At 40.9% G+C, this 22,776-nt stretch overlaps 1 pseudogene; it reads right to left on the bottom strand.

Moving 5' to 3' along the window:
• LOC131490772 (tyrosine-protein phosphatase non-receptor type 2-like) overlaps positions 1-22,464 on the bottom strand; it is a 31,514-nt pseudogene extending 9,050 nt beyond the window's left edge.
• Positions 22,465-22,776: the final 312 nt, after the last annotated feature.

The following is a 22,776-nucleotide window of genomic DNA, read 5'->3' as shown; positions in this document are numbered from 1 at the left end:
AATGAAAATAATACTATATAATAATACTATCTTCCTCCTCTACTATACGTCAAACATTAAGGACTATGTATCTGCCAGATATTTTATGGTGCCTGTAACTTGTTCGGGTGACAATGTGAGACATGACATGCTCACAGTTTACATGTGAAGGGAAGGATGGCAGAAGAGAAAAGCTAATAAGACACAAGGTCTGGGGAATCCAGATGTGGCTTGACCACCAGCAGGACATGTGATTTTAAGTCACGTCTTCTCTCTCTGGACCTCCATATCCACATTCATAAACTACAGAATATAACAGGAAGGACTTGGACTAGGAGTCAAATCTTTTCAAAGGGTTAAAATGTCTAAAATAATGAGTTTGCTTAAATTAAAAATCTTTTCTTTTTCAATGTCAGCTTTACTGAAATATTATGTACAAAGAGTAAAATTCACCAAATTTTAATGTAGCATTTGATGAGTTTTAACAAATGTGTCCAGTGATGTATGCACCACATCCATCCCGCCACAGAGTTCCCTCCTGTCCCTTGTCACCCAGCCACAAACCGCAAGCCTGGCCCCTGGCAATCACAGATTTGCCTTCTGTCACTATGGTTTTGCCATTATTAGAATTCTATATAAATGGACTCATATGGTCTGTTTTCTTTTGTACCTGGCTTCTTCCACTTAACGCAACATTTTTGAGGTTCCCGTCTTTGATTATTAGTGCATTCTGTTATAATTTCATATTGGTCATTGGCACTTCTTTAAAGTTAGTGAATAATTTAGAGGTTGACTTTATTTTTTCTAAAGCTGCTTGAGTGTCTTTTTCCACCAAAGGGCCCATTTGGAGCCACCGATGGCCACTGATGCTGCCATTCTTTCTCTCTATGCCTCCCCACAGGTGCTCATCTTTTCTACCTGCCAGCTTGCCGAGGACATGCACAGGCTGTCCCTTTTCTCAGGGTGCCCAGTGGGAAGGTGGGGCCTTGGGAAGGAAAGGAGAGGACAGAGCACCTCTTCTACCCTTGCTCCTTGGCATCCATCTGGGGGTGGGTGGTTCCCAGCTACAGAGGGACAGCCCCAGCCATGTTCATGGTCCCTGAGCCTGTGCCCTCAGCCCTGGGACAAGAGACTCTGCATGATCAAAGCCTGTATTTGATCAGACGTGCAGCCAAACTTCCTTTTAGTCCTGTGCACTAGGATGTACCTAGTGGTGGGGGAGGGACTGTCACCCTTATCCCCTTCTGCCTCATTACCTGCCACAAACATTCAGGAAACCTCCATACGACAGGATGTTCTCCGCAGTGGCCACTTCCAAATCCTTTATGAAAGGGGAACCCTGTGTAGGTCTGTGGGACTTGGGGAACAAAGGGTGATGGGAAATCTAGACAAGGTCACTGCAGGCCCAGAGGCCACCTGGATGCCACCCTCATTTCTCCTCTTTCCCAGACTACCCCATCTTTTTGGGGTGTTAGGCAGAGCCCACATCTCCCACTGCCCCACTCCGGGCAACTATAAGAAGGGAAAGCTTTGATCAACTGCACTGGGATGGATGTGTGCCTGGCTTCCAAGGATGATCTTGTAGCCCACAGGGGTCAGGTTCTATTGGGTGACATAGTGTGGCATCACTTCAGGTACACCACCCGGTAAGTGGGCTGTCCTGTGCCAGCCTCACAGCAGCTTTATTCTTAATGGCTCCCAATTAGAAACATATCGAGAGGTGTCCATCCACAGAAGAATGGAGGAACACACTATAGTACATTCATATTCAAACATTAAAAAGAACAAACTATCAGGGAGCCTTGGTGGCTGAGTTGGCTAAGCATCCCATTCTTGATTTTGACTCAGGTCATGATCTCACAGTTTGTGGGTTCAAGCCTGGCATTAGGCTTCATGATGACAGCACAGAGCCTGCTTGAGATCCAATCTCTCCCTCTCTCTCTGTGCCCCTCCCCCGCTCACACACTCACCCTGGCTCTCTTTCAAAACAAAAAATAAATAAATAAATAAATAAATAAACATTAAAATATAAAATAAAAATAAAAATAACAAACTATCTCTACATGCAAAAACACAGAAGAATCTTAAAAATACTATATCAAAAAAAAGAAAGCACATACAAGAAAAACATACTATAGAAGTCTCTTAAATGGAATTTAAACAGGCAAAATTAATCTATGGTGATAGATATCAGAACAGCAGTTACTTACAGGGGAAGTATTGGCTGGAAATGAGCACAAAGGAACTTTCTAGAATGATGGGGATTTTTATACCTTGATGTGGAAGATATAGGTCCATGGGTGTTATACATTTATCAAAACTTAACAACCTATACATTCAAGCTCTGTTGATTTTACTCTATGAAGATGATAGTTACATCAATAAAAACTTTGTTAGCACAAAATTGTGAAGATCAAGTCAAAAAATGAAAGTTACATTGTAAAAATTGGAAACCTGTATCAGGATATTGAGCAGACACCTGCTTTTTCTATGAAAAAAAAAAATCTTTAGAAAGTAGCCAAGAATCTATTGTCCCTAGAGCTGTGCTCCAAATAAACTACTATCTGTGTTTGATGATGTGGTAGAAATAAGAGGCAACAGTAAGCCTCCCTCTGAAAAGCAGCTGGGAAAGGAAAGCCTGACCTCCAGCTTCTCTGGTCACCAGTGCCTGCAGCCTGGGTTCGCCTGAAACCACAGGGCAGCCATTAGCAGACAGAGCAGTCCAAACTCAGGATGAGCTCCTGTGAAGCTCAGGATCTTCCTTACTTTCTTCTGCAAATTATTACAAAATACTCAGCTGACACAGGATTTAAATAGCATTTTTTTGTATTTAAAGCTGTAGAAGAACCATTCGTTACTGATTTCACATTTTATTCGTAAGCCAATAAAAATTTCCCCTAGATCCTTAGTCTGTGTTTCTGAAGTGGAGTGTTAGACCATCTCCCAGGGAAGCTAAGATGTGTGCACCTGCTGGAAAGGAACAAAAGCAGGGGAGACCCAGGAACAGACATTCCTTCAGGGGAAAAGCTGTTTTTTCTTCTGTATTTGACTTTTCTGTTTGGAAAGCCCGTTTCTTTCCTCTCCTGTGAGGGACCTCATCTCTACTGAACTATATGACCGAAGTCTTTCCATACAAAATAAAAACTGCACAATAGTGCTGGCTTTCAAGGATTTATAATATGTTTATGCATCTTGAGGAAATCTTTCTTTAAAATGTTTACCATTTATTTAGATTACTTATATGGTCCAGGACACCAAATTATTGGAGACAGTGAATCCTTTAAGTAAAATCTTGTTTCTCAGAATATTTTAGAATTTTTTAAAAATGTTAAGTGTTCAGAAATCTGGTATTTGAAGCTGTTTCCTTCATTTATACAACTAGTGCATAGTTAGATTCACATTTGTTGGTGTGAGTTGTAAGTAGGTTAGAGATTTTTTTTTATTTTTTTAAGTTTATTTATTCATTTACTTTGAGAGAGAGAGAGACCATGAGTGGGGTAGAGGCAGAGAGAAAGGGAGAGAGAATTCCAAGTAGTTTCCAAGCTAACAAAGTACAGAGCCTGATGTGAGATTCAAATTCACGAGATCATGACCTGAGCTGAAATCAAGAGTCAGATGCTTAACAGAATGAGCCACCCAGGTACCCCTATCCCAGTGCATTCTGAAGGCAGCATTGTGATTACAATTCTATGCTATGGTGTCTGTAATCCTTCTACCCTCCATTCCCTGTATCTCCCACACCACCTTTATAGATTTGCCAAACAAATGAGGCTTAGCAAATGCTGTCATCTGGCCACTCGATGGGGGTCTTATAATCCTTGATCACTTTCTTTGTAATTTATTCCCTATTCTAAAACAATGTCTAGTGAGATGGAAATGCCATCCACACAGCTTTTCTCTTTATGGCTCATTCACTGAGAAAGTACAGCAAAATTGCTGGATTCCATCATTTGGAATGAAGGATTCCATCATTTGGAATGTACATGATCAGGACAATCAATTCCTGCTGAGCAGCAGAGAAGAGATCAAGTACCCTGAAGGGAACACCTTAGCAATTTAAATTAAATCTCAATTTGACCACCTAAGAAAGTTGAAGGTAGCTGTGACTCAGAGACTTCACCTCAAATTAATCTATTCTCAGTTTTGTCCCAATGCTTCCATCAAGCAGAGACCATTTCTGTGGTACACTGTTCACTGGTGTTTATGTGCCTGCTTCATGATGGCTGACATACTTGTGTAGGTGTCTTACAACACGATCAGCAGGGTTGCTGGATAATTCTGCTCCAAGTGCTCAGTTGTCAATTTTGAGTTGTGGTCAATTATATAAATGCCTTTCAATATTTAATTCCAGAAAACTCAACACTAACAAAACCTGCAGACTTTAAGTAAATTTGGGTGGACACTTAGTTCAAATCTGAAAGGAATGTAATTCCCATGACAGACACTTCCTTCAGGCCACTTGGCACAAATGTGTTTCCCCAGGTGACGGAACTTCAGGTTTTGTCTGCCTCTCAATGACTGCCTTCGTCTCAGACTTTCAGCTTCTAGAACTTTGAGAAAGAAAGTCTGTTCTTTATAAGCTCCCTAGCCAATGGTAGTCTGCCAACAGCCCACTTGCACAAACTAAGACAGACTTTATGCATGGCTAAGAGATGAGTCCTGATTTCCACATATGGGTGCAAGCCTCCATAGGGCTGGATGGACAGACAACACTACTCTTCTGGGCTTCACTTTTGAGGCCTAAGAACAGGATTGTTTGGTGTGAGAAGTGAAGATGGCTGCTCTTCTCCACCAGACAGGATAGAAGCTGAAAAAACTTGAAGGGATTCTGGACATCAAAGCTTAACTTGGAGCAGCAGAGGGATTAGTGGAAATCAAAAAAAAAAAAAAATAGTCTGTACAATGTTTATCAGGCTTTTTTTCTATGTAATCCATTGCCTAAGGAAGGAGTAAATTAAACTGTGTGATTCCTTTTTTCATGTATATCAGATTAAAACTTATATGCCACTTACTTTCACTCAATCATATAGCATGTTCATCCTTTATGTCAGTACATGTAGATCTATGTGGTTCTTTTATATGGTTATGTGGAATTGTACCACAGGGACATATCTGGTGGGGGATGTTGACCTGTCCTCAGATTGATATTTTCCCAATATAAGTGTTGTACAAATATTCTTGTACATGTGTGTGGATACTTCTTTAGATTCTTGGGGAACATACTAAATCAATTAGTATTCCCATTAAATTTTTGCAGATATCTTCTAATTGCCCTCTAAAAATCCTAAGCCAATTTATACCTTCACACAGTGTGTGAGAATTCTCCCCCACACACCCATCCTAGCCCGCACTGGATGTGTTAGTTGGGAATCTACAGATTCAAATTGTTCTGAGGACTTCTCTATGGCAGAACTCAAGTCATTATGAGAGTTTTTGCTTTGTCTTTAATATTTAAAAAAAAAACAACAACAACAGATTAGTACTGTCTATAATGATCTGTAGTGGGTAATCAATTCTTAAAATAGAATCATGTGGCATGTCACTTTTTGCCACAAGTGGCCATGTACAAACCAGTCTGAGTGAATAGAAAGCATATAGTCTTCCTTTTTTCCTCCTTGTCTCTATTTTAGATGTATACAGGTTCAATGAAGAACAACTCTCTAGCAGTCTCAGGAAAATATGAACTGGTGTCATTCTTCCTTCACATCCCAATCACATGATTTTTTTTCTGAGAACAAATGTATTATTGCTTATTTATTATTAACTGTGAGCACAAATGTATTATTCCTTATTTATTATTAACCCCCCAGTGAGGTATCCAGAAATCAGACTGTTAGCAATATCTCCACATCTGCAGACAGCAATGACAGTCACATGAAGACTGTCATTGCCATGGGCCTGTCACAAGTCTCTGTCCCCTTAACCAATACTGAGAGGAGCCTGCAGTGAAGGAGGGGGCCTGTAGGCAGTCAGCTGGGTCATCAAGATGGCAGGGGGCTAGAATGGCAGCAGCACAGAGTGAGATGGTCCCCAAAGCCAGTTTCTCCTGCAGGTTTGTAATATCATAAGCGTCTGTCTACCACAAATGAGCATAAGGTTTGTAAGGTCATGTGGCCCTGACCTCAAATCTGTGCCCTGGGGCAGGAAAGCTTCCTGGAATATGAGGCATAATTCTGCCTAACATGGCTCAACTAAGCTGATGCAACGAAAATGCACTAATTCCTTTCCCAAAGAGGAGATAAGGTTCTGGAATGATATGTATTTATCTCCCTGATAAGTAAATAGTAAAATGAAAATCAACAAAAAATACCATGATATATGATATGTTCAAAGTGCTGAAAGGAAAAAATCTATAGTCAAGAATATTCTATCCAGCAAGCCTATCATTCAGAATAGAAGAAAGATAAAAAGTTTCCCAGACAAACAAAAGTTAAAGGAATCCATAACCACTAAACCAGACTTACATGAAATGTTAAAGGTGACTCTTTGAGTGAAAAGGAAAGACCATAACTAAAAGTAAGAGAAGTGGAAAGCACAAAAGCAGTAAAAAATTAGTATATCTGTAAAAATCAGTTAAGAAATTCACAAAATAAAAGGGGGTAAAGTATGACACCATATACCTAAAATGTGTGTGGAGGGAGAGGAGTCAAGAGTGGGTTCAAATTTGAGCAACCATCAACTTAATATGAACTGCTATATGCAGAATAAAAGTAACTACAAATTAATAACCAGTAATAGATAAGCAAAAATAAAGATAAAGGAATCTGAGTATATCACTAAAGAAAGCCAAATACTCATGAGAGAAGAGAGCAAGCGAAGAAAAGAACAGAGAAAAACAGCAACAACAAAACATAAAATAAGTAACAAAATACTAATAAGTACATATCTATCAATAATTACTTTGAATTTAAATGGACTAAACACTCCAATCAAAAGACATAGTGGGACAGAATGGATAAAAGAACAAGATCCTTCTATATACTGCCTGCAAGAGACTCATTTCAGACATAAAGTCACCTGTGGATTGAAAGTGAAAGGATGGAGAAACAATTATCATGCAGATGGATATAAAAAGAAAGCCAGACAAAATAGACTTTAAAACAAAGACTATAACAAGAGACAAAGAAGGATACTATATAATCATAAACAGAATAATCCAACAAGAATATATTAACAATTATAAATGTGTATGAACCCCACATGGAAGCACCCAAATACCTAAAGCAGTTAATAACAAACATAAAGGAACTAATTGATAGTAATCTAATAATAGTAGGGGACTTTAACACCCCACTTACATCAATGGACAGATCGTCCAAAGAGAAAAATCAACAAGGAAATAGTGGCATTAAGTAACACCTTGGACCAGATGAATTTAACAGATATATTCAGAACATTCCATCCTAAAACAGCAGAATACACATTCTTCTCAAGTACACATAGAATATTCTCCAGAATAGATCACAAAATATGTCTCAACAAATTCAAAAAGGTCAAAGTCATACCATGCATCTTCTCTGAAAACAATGCTATGAAACTAGAAATCGATCACAAAAAAAAAAAAAAAAAACCCTGGAAAGACCACAAATACATGGAGTTTACATAACATGCTACTAAACAATGAACAGGTTAACCAAGAAATAAAGGAGGAAATTTAAAAATACATAGAGAAAATGAAAATGAAAATACAACATTCCAAAATCTCTGGGATGCAGCAAAAGCTGCTCTAAGATGGAAGTTTACAGCAGTACAGGCCTACATCAAGAAGGAAGAAAAATTCCAAGTAAATAATCTAACCTTACACCTAAAGGATCTACAAAAAGAAGAACAAACAAAACCCCAAACCAGTAGAAAGAAGTAAAAAAATAAAGATTAGAGCAGAAACAAACAAAATAGAAACTAAAAACAAGTAAACAATAGAATAGATAAATGAAACCAGGAGCTGGTTCATTTAAGAACATCAACAAAATTGATAAACCTTTAGCCAAACTCATCACAGAGAGAAAGAGAGAGAGCTCAAATAAACAAAATCAGAAATGAAAGAGGAGAAATAACCACCGATCCCACAGAAACAGAAAAAATTGTAAGAGAATATTACAAAAAATTATATGCCAACAAACTAAACAACCTAGAAGAAATGGATAAATTCCTAGGAACACATAACCTCCCAAAGATGAATCAGAAAGAAATAGAAAATTTGAACAGACCAATTACCAATAATGAAATTGGATCAATAATCAAAAACTCCCAACAAAGAAAAGTCCAGGACCAGACAGTGAATTCTACTGAACATTGAAAGAAGAGTTAAAACCTATTTTTCTCAAATTATCCCAAAAATAGAAAAGAAAAGAAAACTTCCAAATTCATTCTATGAGGCCAGTATTACCCTGGTACCAAAACAAAAGACACCACACACATAAAAAAAAAGAACTACAGATCAATATCTATTATAAACATATGCAAAAATCCTCAACAAAATACTAGCAAACCAAATCCAACAATACATAAAAACTCATTCACCATGGTCAAGTGGGATTTAATCCTGGGATGCAAAGATGGTTCGATATTCACAAATCAATGAATGTGATACATCACATCAAGAAGAGAAAGGGTAAAAGCCATATGATCATTTCAGTAGATGCAGGAAAATCTTTGACAAAGTAAATCTATTCATGATTTAAAAAAAAGAAACCTCAACAAAGTAGGTTTAGAGGGAATTTATCTCAACATAATAAAGGTCATGTATGAAAACCCACAGCTAATAGCATTCTTAATGGTGAAAAACTGAGAGCTTTTCCCTTAAGGTCAGGAACAAGACAAGGATGTTCACTCTCACTACTTTTATTCAACATAGTACTGGAAGTCCTAGTCACACCAACCGGACAAGAAAAAGTAATAAATCAGTAAGGAAAAAGTAAAACTTTAACTATTTGCAGATGACATAATAAAATCCTAAAGACTCCACCAAAAATTACTAGAGAAATGATAGATGAATTCAGTAAATTCACAGGATACAAAATCAATGTACAGAAATCTGTCATATTTCTATACACTGACAATGAAGCATCAGAAAAAGAAATTATGGAAACAAATTCATTTACAATTGCACCAAAAACAATAAAATACCTAGGAATAAACTTAAGCAGGAGACGAAAGACCTCTACTTTGAAAACTATAAAACATTGATGAAAGAAATTGAAGATGACATAAACAAATGGAAGATATTCCATGGATCAGAAGAACAAATATTGTTTGAATGTCCATATTGCACAAAGCAATCTACATATTTAATGCAATCCCATCAAAATACCAACAGCATTTTTCACAGAGCTAGAACGAACAATCCTAACATTTGTATGGAACCACAAAAGACCTTGAATAGCCAAACCAATCTTGAAAAGGAAAATTAAAGCTGGAAGTATCACAACTCCAGATTTCAAGTTATACTACAAAGCTGTAGTTATCAAAACAGTATGGTAATCAAAACAGTATGGTACTGGCACAAAAATAGACACATAGATCAATAGAATAAGATAGAAAGTCCAGAAGCAAACCCACAATTATATGGTCAGTTAATCTCTGACAAAGGCAAGAACTTGCAATGAGAAAAAGAATCTCTTACAAATGGTGTTGGGAAAACTGGACAGCAATATGCAAAAGAATGAAACTGGAACACTTACTTACACCATATACAAAAATAAACTCAAAATGGATTAAGGTCCTGAATGGATACCAGACCTGGAACCATAAAAATCTTAGAAGAGAGCACAGGAAGTAATTTCACTGACATTTTTACATATGACACCTGAGGCAAGGGAAACAAAAGCAAGAATAAACTATTGGGACTACATCAAAATAAAATCTTCTGCACAGCAAAGCAAACAATCAACAAAACTAATAGGCAATCTATGGAATTGGAGAAGATATTTGCAAATGACATATCCAGTAAAGGCTTAGTATCCAAAATATATAAAAAGCCTACAGAACTCAACACCCAAATAACAAATAATCTGATTTAAAAAATGGGCAGAAGACATGAACAGACATTTCTCCAAAGAAGACATTCAACTGGTCAACAGACATGGAAAAATGCTCAACATCTCTCATCATCAGGGAAATGCAAATCAAAGCTACAAGGAGATATCACCTCACAACTTACCAGAATGACTGAAATCAAAAACACAAGAAACCACCAGCGTTAATGAGGATGTGGAGAAAAAAAAAACACTCATGCACTGTTGTGTACTGCATCTTCTTTATCCGTTCACCTATCAGTGGACACTTGGGCTGCTTCTATTTTATATATATATTTATAATATGTATATAAATACATACATACATAATATGTATAAATACAAACTTATATATATGGATGTGTGTATATATATATATACATATATGACTCAAGATATGTATATATTAAGTCATAATATATTGAGCCATTAAAAAAGAATGAAATCTTGTCATTTACAACAACATGGATAGAGCTATAGAGTATAATGCTAAGCAAAATAAGACAGTCAGAGAAAGACAAATACTACATGATTTCACTCATATGTGGAATTTAAGAAACCAAACAAATGAACAAAGGGGGAAAAAAGAGGCAATCCCCCCAAAAAGATTCTTAACTATAAAGAACAAAGAGATGATTACCAGAGGGGAGGAGGGTGCGGGGGATGGGTCAAATAGGTAAATGGGATTAAGAGTACACTCATCTTGATGAGCACTGAGTAATATACAGAATTGTTGAATCTCTATATTGTACTCCTGAAACTAATATAACACTGTATGCTAATTATACTGGAATTAAAATAAAAATTAAAGGGGTGGCTGGGTGAGTCGAGTGACCGACTCTCGATTTCAGTTCAGGTCATGATCCTAGGGTTGTGGGATTCTCTCTCTCTCTCTTCTTCTGCCCCACTCCCACACTTGCTCCCTCACTCTCTCTCTCAAAAATAAAATTAAATTAAATTTTAATATTCCATACTCACACACATATACACAAACAGAAATGTATTCATAACAAAATAGAAAGGAAATTCTCATGACAATTACAGTCTCTATCACTGGCACTGGTCACGTGGTCCTACATAGCTGGTATTTATAACTACTTTCTTCCATTAGGCATTCTGTATTTCCTTAACCTTCAGTTTGCACCTGAGCTAGTTGTGGTTCTTTACACGATATGGTGACCCTAACCTTCATCTCTTATGGGTCCAGGCCATTATTAGTCCTGCCTAGATTGGACTGTTGTAATTTTCCATTGACCTTAATCATAGGCCACCCAGAGAGATCTCTTGTATTCCAGACATACCCTTCCTTACCTCCACTGTGGAGTAGCAAGTAAGGAACATTCACACGAATGAGCTCCTTCTTTACCTGTTGACTCAGAGGCATGAGGAACCCAAAGTGGCTGGGAGGTAGTATTAACTTCCACACCAATAGCTTCACTGTTGTGTGGCTTCACTATTTTCTTCTTAAACTAAGATATCTAGGCCAGAAGAGCGTAAGGTTATAAGAACAATAAACAAAAATTTACTAGTAGGTCACTAGAGGTAATAGTGAGTGGTGCCATTTCCATTTCCACCCCTTAATTCTCAGACCTTTTTATCTTGTTTGTTGGGGAAAAAGCACCATATTGGATGCTTATTCACACCACATACAAACTCCTAGAGAACCTTACCTTAGCTTTAAATGTATTGCCACCATGTTGGCACTGTAATTGAGCCTTCAAAAGGTCATTCCACCATTCTATCAAGCCAGCTGTTCTGGATGGCAGGGAACATAATACCAATGAGTTCCGTGAGCATGGGACCATTACCGCACTTCATTGGCTGCAAAGTGTGGTCCTTGAACACAGAAATGCTGTGTGTAATACCATGACCATGGATAAGGCATTCTACAAATCCATGGATGGTAGTTTTGGCAGAAGCATTTTGTGCAAGGAAGGCAAATCTGCTGTATTCAGACTGTTCAAGGAAGAACAGAAGACTGCCCATTCCATGACAGATGTGGTCCAATGTAATCAACCTGCCACCATGTAGCTGGCTGATCACCCTGGAGAATGGTGTCATATCAGGGACTCAGTGTTGGTCTCTGCTGCCAGCAGATTGGGCACTCAGCAGTGGCCATGGCCAGGTTACCTTTGTGAGTAGAAGTCCATGTTGCTGAGCCCATGCACAACCTCCATCCCTGCCACCATGGCCACTTTGTTCATGGGCCTGTTGGGCAATGAATGGGGTAGCTGGGGAAAGAAGCTGAATGCTATTCATAGAACAGGTCATCTTACCCACTCCTCCTATTAAAATCCTCCTCTGCTGAGTTCACCCTTTGGTAAGCATTCACATGAGACACAGATATCTTCATATTTTCTACCCATTAAGAGAGGTTTACCCACATACCTTTTCCCTAAATTTCCTTGGGGCCATTTATCCAATCATGGTCCTTCCAAGTCTCTGGTCATCCTACTAAACCATCAGCCAAGCTCATGAGTCAGAATATAATCCCATGTCTGGCCATTTCTCCTTCCAAGCAAAGGGAAAAACTACATGCACCACTAGAAGTTCTGTCCACAGATAGGATCTCCCTTCCCCACTGTTCAAATATGTCCCAAAGGAGCTTCAGTGCTACAGTTGTCTATTTTTGGGTGGTGCTTGTCCATCATAGAGAACCAATTGTAAACTAAACCCCAGTCTTCTCTTTCTCTACCAACAGACTATAGAGAGATCTCAGTGAGGCCATAAGTGCAGGTTGGAAAGAGAAGGCAGAAGTTGGGTACATGGGCATTTGGGTCCCTTCCTAAGGTAAATAACCTACTTGTGCCTTCAGGGCCTACTTAGGCCTGATTGTGCACATACCACTTCCATCTGATGGAGTGTTGATGTGCATGTCCAACTTTATGGCTTGGTGCATCAGATAACATCCATGAATGATAGGCATCCCAGGTCCCACTATAATCTAATGACCTGTGGTTAAACTTTCAGTCTCTACTAAGGCATGATAAGGTAGACCAAGACCTACTTATCAAAAGGAGAGTAGGGCTCTCCTCTAAAATCCTCAGGGTCTGTGCTGTGATTCACCTATAGGGGACTGGCAAAAGTTCCAAAGAGCACCCCTATCTGCCACTGATGCTTCAAGCACCATTGGATGCGACCCAAGTGGCCAAGTGGCCTGAATAGCAACTGAACCTTATTCTTACCTCACTCACAGAAGCAGTATTTTGGGTCACTCAGCAAATAGGCTGGAGTAACATATCCAAATGAGGAATATGTTGCCTCTAAAATCCAAAGGTAACCTCTGTTTTGGTTGTAAAAAAAAGCAACAACTTATCCTTCCCCTTAGGTGTGATATCTCACCCTGCCCCATACCACTGGACAGCCAGAAATTTCACTGAAGTAGAGGTTCTTTATTTTTTGTCTGATTTATTTCCCATCCTCTAACACATAAAAGTCTTATGAATATGTCTGGAGAAGTTGCTACTTCTTGCTCAGAGGTCCAATCAACATAATGTCACAGGTGTAATGGACCACAGCTGTATCTTCTGGAAAGGAGGGGTAATCATGATCCAAGGAAACTAAATTATGACATAGGACTGGAAAGTGTACACATCCCTTAGGTAGGACACACTTAGTGTATTGCTGACCTTTCTAGCTAAAAGCAAGCTGCTTCTGGTTGGTCTTATGACAGGGATTAGAAAAAGGGCATTTGGCCAGATCAAGGATGCTCACCAATACCAGGAGTAGTGTTAATTTGCTCAACTAATGCAAGCACATTTGGTTTTCATTGCAACTAAAGCCACCACGTAGTTAAGCTTATGATAACCCATGTTCTCCAAAATACATCTGTCTTCTCCACAGGCCAAATTGGAGAGGCAGATAGGGACGTGGTGGGAATTACCACACCTGCACCCTTAAATTACTTGGTGGTGGCACTAATCGCTACAACCTCTCCAGGAATGTGATGTTGCTTTTGGTTGTTTTCTCAGGTAGAGGCAGTTCTGGTGGCTTCCACTTGACTCTCCCACCATAATCATCCTCACTTCCTGTCAGGGAACCAATGTGGGGATTCTGCCAGATATATGGCTATATATATCTATTTCAGTTATGCATTCTAGCACCAGGGAAATAACCACAGGATGGTTTCAAGACCTATCAGGCCCAATGGGAAATGGAACTGTGCAAAACCCCATTGATTGCCTGACTTCCATGAGCCTATACTCTATTGGACCATGGTGATATTTGAGGTCTGGAATTAGTGCCAATTCAGAGTGTCTAGCAGTCCCTGGAAGGTCTAATTATTTCCAATGTAGAGTTATCCTGGTAAAATGCCATAGGTACATTGGGGATAGCTGGTAGAAAGATAAACAGGATAATTTTTGGTAGTGTACCAGTGTCCTTCCTTAGGGGGACCTAGACTCCCCTTCATTCAAGGGTTCTGGGTCTATAAACTGACTCAAGTCTGGGAATTGATTGAGAGGTATTATCTTCTGTTTTGTGATTCAGGGTAGTTTGTTGTTCACTTGACTTGGAATTTTTCTGCTTCATTAAAATTTAGCAGTCTTTTTATCTATTTTAGTTCTAGGAACACTGTGATCAACCAGCCAACACCACAGGTGTGCATGAGGCAGACAATTCTGATTGCTGCTCTGACTCTGCTGTCCATCACAGTGATGGCACCGGCCCTGCCTTGGGCTGCTGAGTGTTGCCACTGGGCCTATCACAAATTCATTTCTCACAAGGTGGTAAAAATATGTCTTCTGCATCCTCCCAGTGTGGGTGTGAATGTCTTAAGTGATAAATCCAATCTAACATTCCAACCTTCCTATACCTGTGAATCCCTGCCTCTACATTAAACCAGGGCAGGTCCGGCATTTCCAATTCACTCACTATGGACCTTTTGGTCCATGTATCACAACCAACCAAACAAACTGCTAGACCCAAGCTGCAACATTAAATGCAGAACCTCTTCTTAGGGAGAAGAGATATGAATTCACATCAATGAATTCATTCTTATCCAAGTTTATGTTCTTCTCCCCACTGCCTCACTCCCTTAAGATCCATTCTTATACATGTTCCCCAGAGTTGGTTACATAAGTTAGAAAACTCGAGTAGTTCCTTTGGAGTATAGTGCACCTCCTCATGGGTCACACTTCATACCTCACCTTTAGGGGCCTGTTGGGACTAGACTCTATTTACAGGTCTAGAAGCAAAGAGGGGAGATAGGGGTGGGTCCTTTCTTAGTCTTAGCCTGTCTTAAACTGTCTTTGGCTAGCCAGGCTACCATAACAAAATATCACAGACTGGTTGGCTGAAATAATAGAAATTTATTTCTCACAGTTCTGGAGGCTTGAAAGTTCAAGCTGAATGTGACAGAGGACTGGCTTTATGGTAAGAGCTCTCTTACTGTCTTGTACATGGCCAGCTTCTTGTGGTGTCTTCAAATGGCCTTTCCTTGCTATGTGAGCTGGGAAGACACAGACTGAGAGAGACAGAGATCTGTTTCTGTTCATGTTCTTACAAAGTTACCAACCTATCATATTAGGACCTGACCCTCTCACCTCATTTGACATCAATTACATCTTAAAATGCTTTATATCCAAACAAGGTCACATTGGGCATTAGACTTTAGCATATGAATTTGGGGCAGAATACAATTCATGACAAAGGCCATGAATTTGTAGGGAAGAAATGATTCTTTTTACTGTTCTTGACTAAAAATTAGCATTCCCTTCATTTATATATGTCACCAACAAATCAGAGTAATATTTACAGTACCCATGACTTTGTCATCATAGGAAATCAGATATTTCATATCAATTATGGTTGGTCTAGATATCTTATAAAAGTATTTACTCTTGTCACTATTTTGAAGTTAGAACACTTAGAAGATCCCCCACTGGAGGTACACATATTATCATGTTACCCAATTTGATTGATATATTTTGATAAATATATTTCAATATCCAGTTACCTTGTTAGTACATGTATTTTATTTCAAACATTTGAGAGCATTATTGTGAGACAGGACCCATGGGTATCATCTGATTGCCAGAGGTTCCAGGGCTGAGAGGCCCCCATTATGGTTGTTGGATTTGGGGTCACACTCTGCTGGTTAACAACTATCAGGATCACCCAGGATTGTCTCAGAAGTGATGTGTGGAAAGGTGAGCTGACAGCCATGAAGTCCACTGAAGACAAAGAAGTTTAATGATCAAGGCCTCTAAATTCAAAATTGAGAGCATAATATTTGATAACCAGTACAGCACAATCATGGTCAAGAACTCTGGAACTATGTGAAGGAGTCCTGAAGCTTTGAAAATAAAGATAAAAATTACCATCATGTTGATAGAATATTAGCAACCTACCTTCTCTCATAGAATTAATTCTGCACTAGCCAGCACATAGCACATAGCACCACATGGTAGTACCAGCCCCGGGATTGAAGGCTGGCAGTCATTAAAGATAATCAAAGAGAATGCAGAGGACAACAGCTAATGCTCTATGCTGCAGTCCTGGGGACAGCAACCAAGGGACCACAGTCTTCCCTGGGGCCCCATGTCATTACCCCAGGCACAGTCTCTAACCCTCTGCCATTGTGTCCATTCAACATTTCTGGAAAGTGGCTCCTTTGTCTGTGACTTGCACTGATTCATGGGGAGATCCTCCCTTCTCCCCCCAGGAACCACAACTCTCTTCTCCTAGCAGAAAACTCCTCCTGAGTTATTTCTTCTAGAGTAGGTCCTGAGGTGTGGTTGTCAGGGCTGAGGGGAGACTGTATCAGATGTTGAGAGAGGCCCTGTAGCGGCCTGCAGACCTATGTCATACATGACAGTGATACTTTCAGAAACGTCAGTGTTCTTTTCAGGTTTATGTTTCTTTTCTGGGGACATGGCCCCTCTACAGTCAGGGACATCTTTGTTCCACAGAAGATCAGGATTTGAATAGCAGGAACAAAAAGAGGAAAGAGTCACTGTTCAGCATTTGACATCCTGAATACAATTCCTGAGTCCACAAGAGTCTTGAACACCAAACTTTGAAGAGAGAAAAAGGGTGTCCTAATCCCAGGGCCCAAAAGGAAAATGTCCTTTAAGGTCACTATCATCAAGGTATGAAGTGTCCATTGTCTATGGACGAGAAGGGAGAAGGGTCTCCCCAATACTGGGAAAGGGCAGGGGGTTCTCAAAGGCCAAGGGCAGGAGTCTGCTTGCATTCAGGCTGTGCATGGCTTGGGCCTAGAATGGGTGGCTCTGGAAGATTCCCAGGCACTGCCTTTGGCCACAAAATGATCAGGTCACACATCCTGGGACGACAAAGGGCAGCAAATACAGTTGTCCCTAAGACCCCAGGACACTTGTACAGGCATGGGGAGGAGAAGCTCCTTAAAGAAACAAAGAGACTAGATTTTACTTGAGTACTTACAAGTCACATTTTATTTTAAGAATAGTGAAATATGATAGTTCTCTTCTAGTTCTACTCAGCCATTAACAAGGATAAAGGTTTACAAACAATAAAAGAAAATGTCAGACTCTCTAATGGGTTAAGACAGTTTTGCCATACCAGCCACGTGCGCTTAGCTTTGGGTTCCTGTGTCTGGACTACTTCCCCACCCTCTAGTCTCCTCCACCTGACTTGTATGCTTTCCTGTTGCAAAGGGAACTGTTCTCAGTTGATGCCCCCTGATTCGCATAGTGGAGGCTCAGTGAGCTCAGAGGAATCCCAGCAGCCTGGGCAATATCCAATCCAAGCTGTGCCAAATGGTGTCACTAGAAATGTCAGGCTTGGTGCCTATGATCACCCGTACAGGAGGAGATCCCGCCCCAGGCACACAGGGCTTGGGTTGAACACAGGTGAAATGTGAGCCCACAGCAGCCTTTTCCAGGCACCATAGGGCAATTTACACACCGCACATGCATTTCCAGGGGCCGGACAGGAAATATGCTGTTGCAGGGAAGATACACAGCCTGCTGCACCCCTGCTTGCTCAAAGCTTGTGATCCAGACAGGTGGGGCAGCAGAAGATCCCAGCTGGCTGGTCACACTCACAGGACTGCACCAGGGAGCTGGACCCCAGGAGGTCAGCACTGCCTTCCTGAGACCACACGCCACCATCGTGCCCGACTTGTTGCTTGTTCTTTTTCAAGGAGAGAGGGAAACAACTTCCCACACTCACCTGCTCACTGGGAAGCAAGTTGAATTGCTTTTTACTGTGGTGAAATATGCATAACAAAATTGACCTCTTTTAACCATTTTCATTTAGTGCAGTCACATTGTTGCAACCCTCACCACCATCCATTTCCAGAACATTCCTCATCTCAAACTGAACTCTGTCCCCATGAAACAGTAACTCCCCACTCCCCTCTCCTCCCAGCCCTCCAATTTCAACTGTGATGAGGGTAACATTTTTGGAAGGCTTATGTTCATTTTTATTGACTTTATTTTATGCAACCCACCCTTGATTCACCAGAAGCATCCATTGCCTTGGGAAGTGTAGTAAATGAGAGATGAAAATAAGAGTCAAATATTCAGGCTTTGAGCTCTTGCCTTTCAATAAAAAGCCAGGCTTTATGGAAGGACAAACCATCCTTCCAAATGCCAGAAGCTCAGGAGAAGCTGGGTGGGACCTAGGCCATCCCGACTCACAATCGTTTTGTCTCCCACTGTGCTCATCTTCAGGAAATGAAAGATGTCAGCAAGCAGCATGATAACTGTGTTAACAAATGTTTACGTGGCTATCGTGGATGAGGATTCCAGGCTTCTATGTAATGTGGAAGGAAGGACAGGGATGGGAAGTTTAGACGGCAAGTGTCAGGATACTCAGGGATTAAAACCTGTTCTTCCCATTCTCCATCCCCGTGTCTATGGAACAGAGACGCACTGACCCCTGTGTTTCATGACAGGGCCGTGGTCTGACCTGTGCATGACTCCAGGTTTCCTACTAACGCTGAGATCTGTGAGCGCGTTTCAAGAGCAGCCAGAATCACTGTGCTTCCCAAAGTGAGGTCCAGCCTGTGGGACAGGAGGTGAGTTTTATAGCATCAGGTGATGGAACCCACATGGCCTCTAAATATTTCATGGGAATGGGCCTGTGGGGCTTTCTTTGTACTTCTATACACCACTTTTTCTGGAAAAAGCATAACAATAAAGTTTAAAACCACACTGCCCAGAACAAACTGGTCACAAATCTAGAAAACAGAAATAAGAGCCACTGGATTATTTTTTCGCCCACGATTAAATTATTCAACTTAAAGAAATAGCCAAGTATTCCCAGACTCTAACTTTCCTCATTTTTTCAATCTATTCTTCTTTTTTAAAGTGACATTATAAATAATTAAATAATTAACATAAAATTAATTACTTTAAGTAATTAAAATTAAACATGCTTTGTGATGACAAAAGAAATAGGAATTGTTGCTTTTCTTTTTTTTTTAAATGTTTATTTATTTATATTGAGAGAGAGAGAGAGAGAGAGAGGGAGCAGGGGAGGGGCAGAGAGAAAAGGAAACAGAGAATCCCAAGCAGGCTCTGCACTGTCAGCACAGAGCCCGACACAGAGCTGGACACAGGATTTAACTGCAGAAACCTTGAGATCAAGACCTGAGCTGAAATCGAGTCAGACACTTAACCGAATGAGCCCCCCACACACCCTGGTACCCGTTGCTCTTTATAAGCAGTCTTACTTTGCAAAACGAAGTCTCAGTCTCCATGTTCTTCATGAAATTTTACTATTCCATGAAAATCCCAAAGTATGGGAACCTCTGACACACAGGAGGGCTGCTCACGGTTCCAGAGTCAGTAAATGAGAAGCTCATCTTTATTGGAAAACAGGCTCAAACTACACACTTTGGGAACTGAGGTAGTAAAATTTATTTGTATTTATCTTCAGGACAACAGCTTGCCAAAATGATGAATGACACCTAATCAAGTCATAAGTGCACTTTGTCCAGTTTATGGGGTGTAAGTTAGATGTCACGAAGAGAAACAATCAGAACATTCTAGAAGACAACCAGTTTTGCATGTTTGTCCTAGGACTGTGTGTTCTCTATATGGAAGGGTCTTTCGTGGGGTCCTCACTATTCACTGCCCCTGTTGACCAATAAAGTCTTCCAGTCAATTCTCAATGGGAGTGAGGGCAGGGCCCAGCTGGACGGCAGGCTCCCAGATGCAGAGACATGAGGAGGCTGGAGAAACGGGGACCTGAGCCAGGTGGCAGGGGAGTCTCATATGGAGAAGAGCCCGGAGCACTAGTGAAAATGCATCCCCAGCGAGGGGAGAGGGCAAAGGATCTCAGCCCCTCAAACCAGATGAAGGACACAAACCCCCATAGAGTGGTTAATGAGAGTCAACAATCAATGAACACTCAAAATAGGTCACTAGATGAGAAATCTTCACATGTCTGAAGATTCTAAAGCTTATGTATGAAAAAAATATCTAACTTGATAGAAGTTTTCCAGATTTGAAAAAAATCTTCAAAATTCTTACAGTATTACCAATAGTGAGTTTTGAAGCTGGAGGTTTTCAAAAATATCAACAACTATAATATTGACTAATCATTTTTGTCTTTCATCATGGTAGGAAGATTGAATTTTCTTTCCATTCCTACTAAAACTTCACATTATAAAAGCTGTTATATGGTAAGATAATGTAGCAAAAAAGCATTATAAAGTGTGTCAACAGTTAATTAACAAATTCATATATTTTTAGAAAAAGTTCTCAGGGTGTTCTATTAGTCACCCTGACTGTGGGAAATGGGCACTCATGGATAAATCAGTGAGGGTCACAGCTCTTGGCCATGAGAACAGGTCTTTAGAGCCAGAAAAACCCTTGACTCATGAAACACAGACACAAAACACACACACACAACACACACATGCATACACAAACATTTATAGACAAATGCACATGTATGCATACACACTTTCACAGTATTCACATATAAGTGTACACTACACACACACACACACACACACACACACACACACACTACATTACCATATAAATACTTAGCACAGGAGAATAACAGGCCCCCGGGTGTGGGAAGATGGCCTGACAGTCTGAATTGTTAGTAATTGATGGCACAATTTTGTCTAAATCTCTTAAACCTTTTGTCTCCAGACCCCAAGACTGAGTTGAAGCAAACCATCTGTAAGTCTCTTTCAGTTGTAAATTCTGTGATTTCGGGAGGACAAGGAGCACCATCTACCCAGAGCTGGCCTTAAGCCCTTCTCTGCCCTGACAGGAGCCCTGCAGGCTGGAGTCACAGCCTTGGGCACCAGCCAGGCCCCCTCACCAAACAGCAGTCCCTAGAGGCAGGGCACATCACAGCCCCGTCTGTGGGGAAACTCTGCTCTAGAAACTCGTGGAACTTCTTTCCTGCCCCTCCTCCCTACGCCCACAGTCTTCTTCATTCCTTAGGAGCAAAGACTTGGCCCTGTGAGCAACAGTCACAACCAGCAAGCAACTGAGGCTGGGGTTTGGGGAGATTAGCAGCTGTCCCCTGGTTCATTTCCTGCTCCTGCCACACACATTTCCAGAGGTGCCCATGACAGGGGCCTGACCATTCCTTAAAATCCCCTTTTAGGGGCTCCTCCCACACCCTCCTCCAGGGTGTTCATCAGGGACTGTGCTCCCGTCCCTGTCCTGGCCTGTGTCTGGAAGCTGCTAAGTCCCAGGCCTGAGGGGGTTGAGGCCCCAGCCTCTCAGCAGCATGTGGCCTTTGGCTGCAAACATCAAGTCTGATCTTGCTCTCAGGTGGCCACCCAAAATACAGCTCCAATCCCTGAAAATAACCCCCCAGGGCCAATTTTTCAGGCAGCTGTGGAGTTGAGCCCCATGACTGGCTCTGTGAGCGGGTACATTGTCATCCACCTTGTGCCCCTGTCATGAGCCCGGGGCTGGTACCCATGATAGGTGCTCAGCAAATGTCTAGGGACCATGAATCAGACAACCTCATAAGCGATTTGGCCTGATTAAGTCCTCAAGAATCCAAAGTCTTTATGGCCTTTATCCCATGTATGCATTCAAACGGGGCGGGGGGGGGGGGGGGAAGATTCACAGCAAACAAAAGATAAAGAGGCAAAACAAAATTCTTACCTTCTTTTCCTACAGCAACCACTTTAAAAGTTGTTTCTGAAATACCAAGTTCTTCCAAAACAGCATCTATCATTTTTTCTATCCCCATCCCCCTTCTTTGGGGGCCCTGCTTTGTTGGATTCTCTAAACACAACAGGCAACCTTGCATATTCCTCCGCAAGCTAAAATATTCCCGGATACTTTTAGGTTTCAGCTTTATCTTTTTTGACTTCATTTTTTAAAAACTGTGGTAAAAGAAGCATAAAATAAGATTGTTCATTTTAGCCATATGTACCTGCGCGGCCCAGAGGCAGCCGGTACGTGGGCATTGCTGTGCACCGCCACCACCAGCCGTCTCCAGAACGTTTCTCATCTTGCGCAACTGGAAACGTCGTCGTTGTATCCTTCAAGGAAGGCATTCCACTTTGAGGCTCAGTTCCCCTGACATCCCTCCGGGTTTTACAGCCTGGCTGCCATCTAGCGGCTGCTTATGCAGGAACAGCCAGGCCGGCCCTTCACGTTGGAGGGGCTTTTCCAGGGTCACGCCATGAAGGTGTAGGGGCCAAGGGCAGCTGCCAGAAATGTGTCACTTTGGCATTTTGATTATTATAAATAAAAATTACTTAAGACACTCAGACCCTCCCCCATTCCCCTGAAAGCAGGAAAGAACTCTCCCTGTGACAGGCGCCCTCCCTGCGCCAGGAGACAGAGACGTTCTCATCACCAGAGAA

The sequence above is a fragment of the Neofelis nebulosa genome, chromosome 12 (assembly GCF_028018385.1).
Source record: "Neofelis nebulosa isolate mNeoNeb1 chromosome 12, mNeoNeb1.pri, whole genome shotgun sequence".
Classification (NCBI taxonomy): Eukaryota; Metazoa; Chordata; class Mammalia; order Carnivora; family Felidae; genus Neofelis; species Neofelis nebulosa.
Note: the sequence above shows the minus strand (reverse complement) of the source record. Positions and strands in the feature narration are given on the sequence as shown.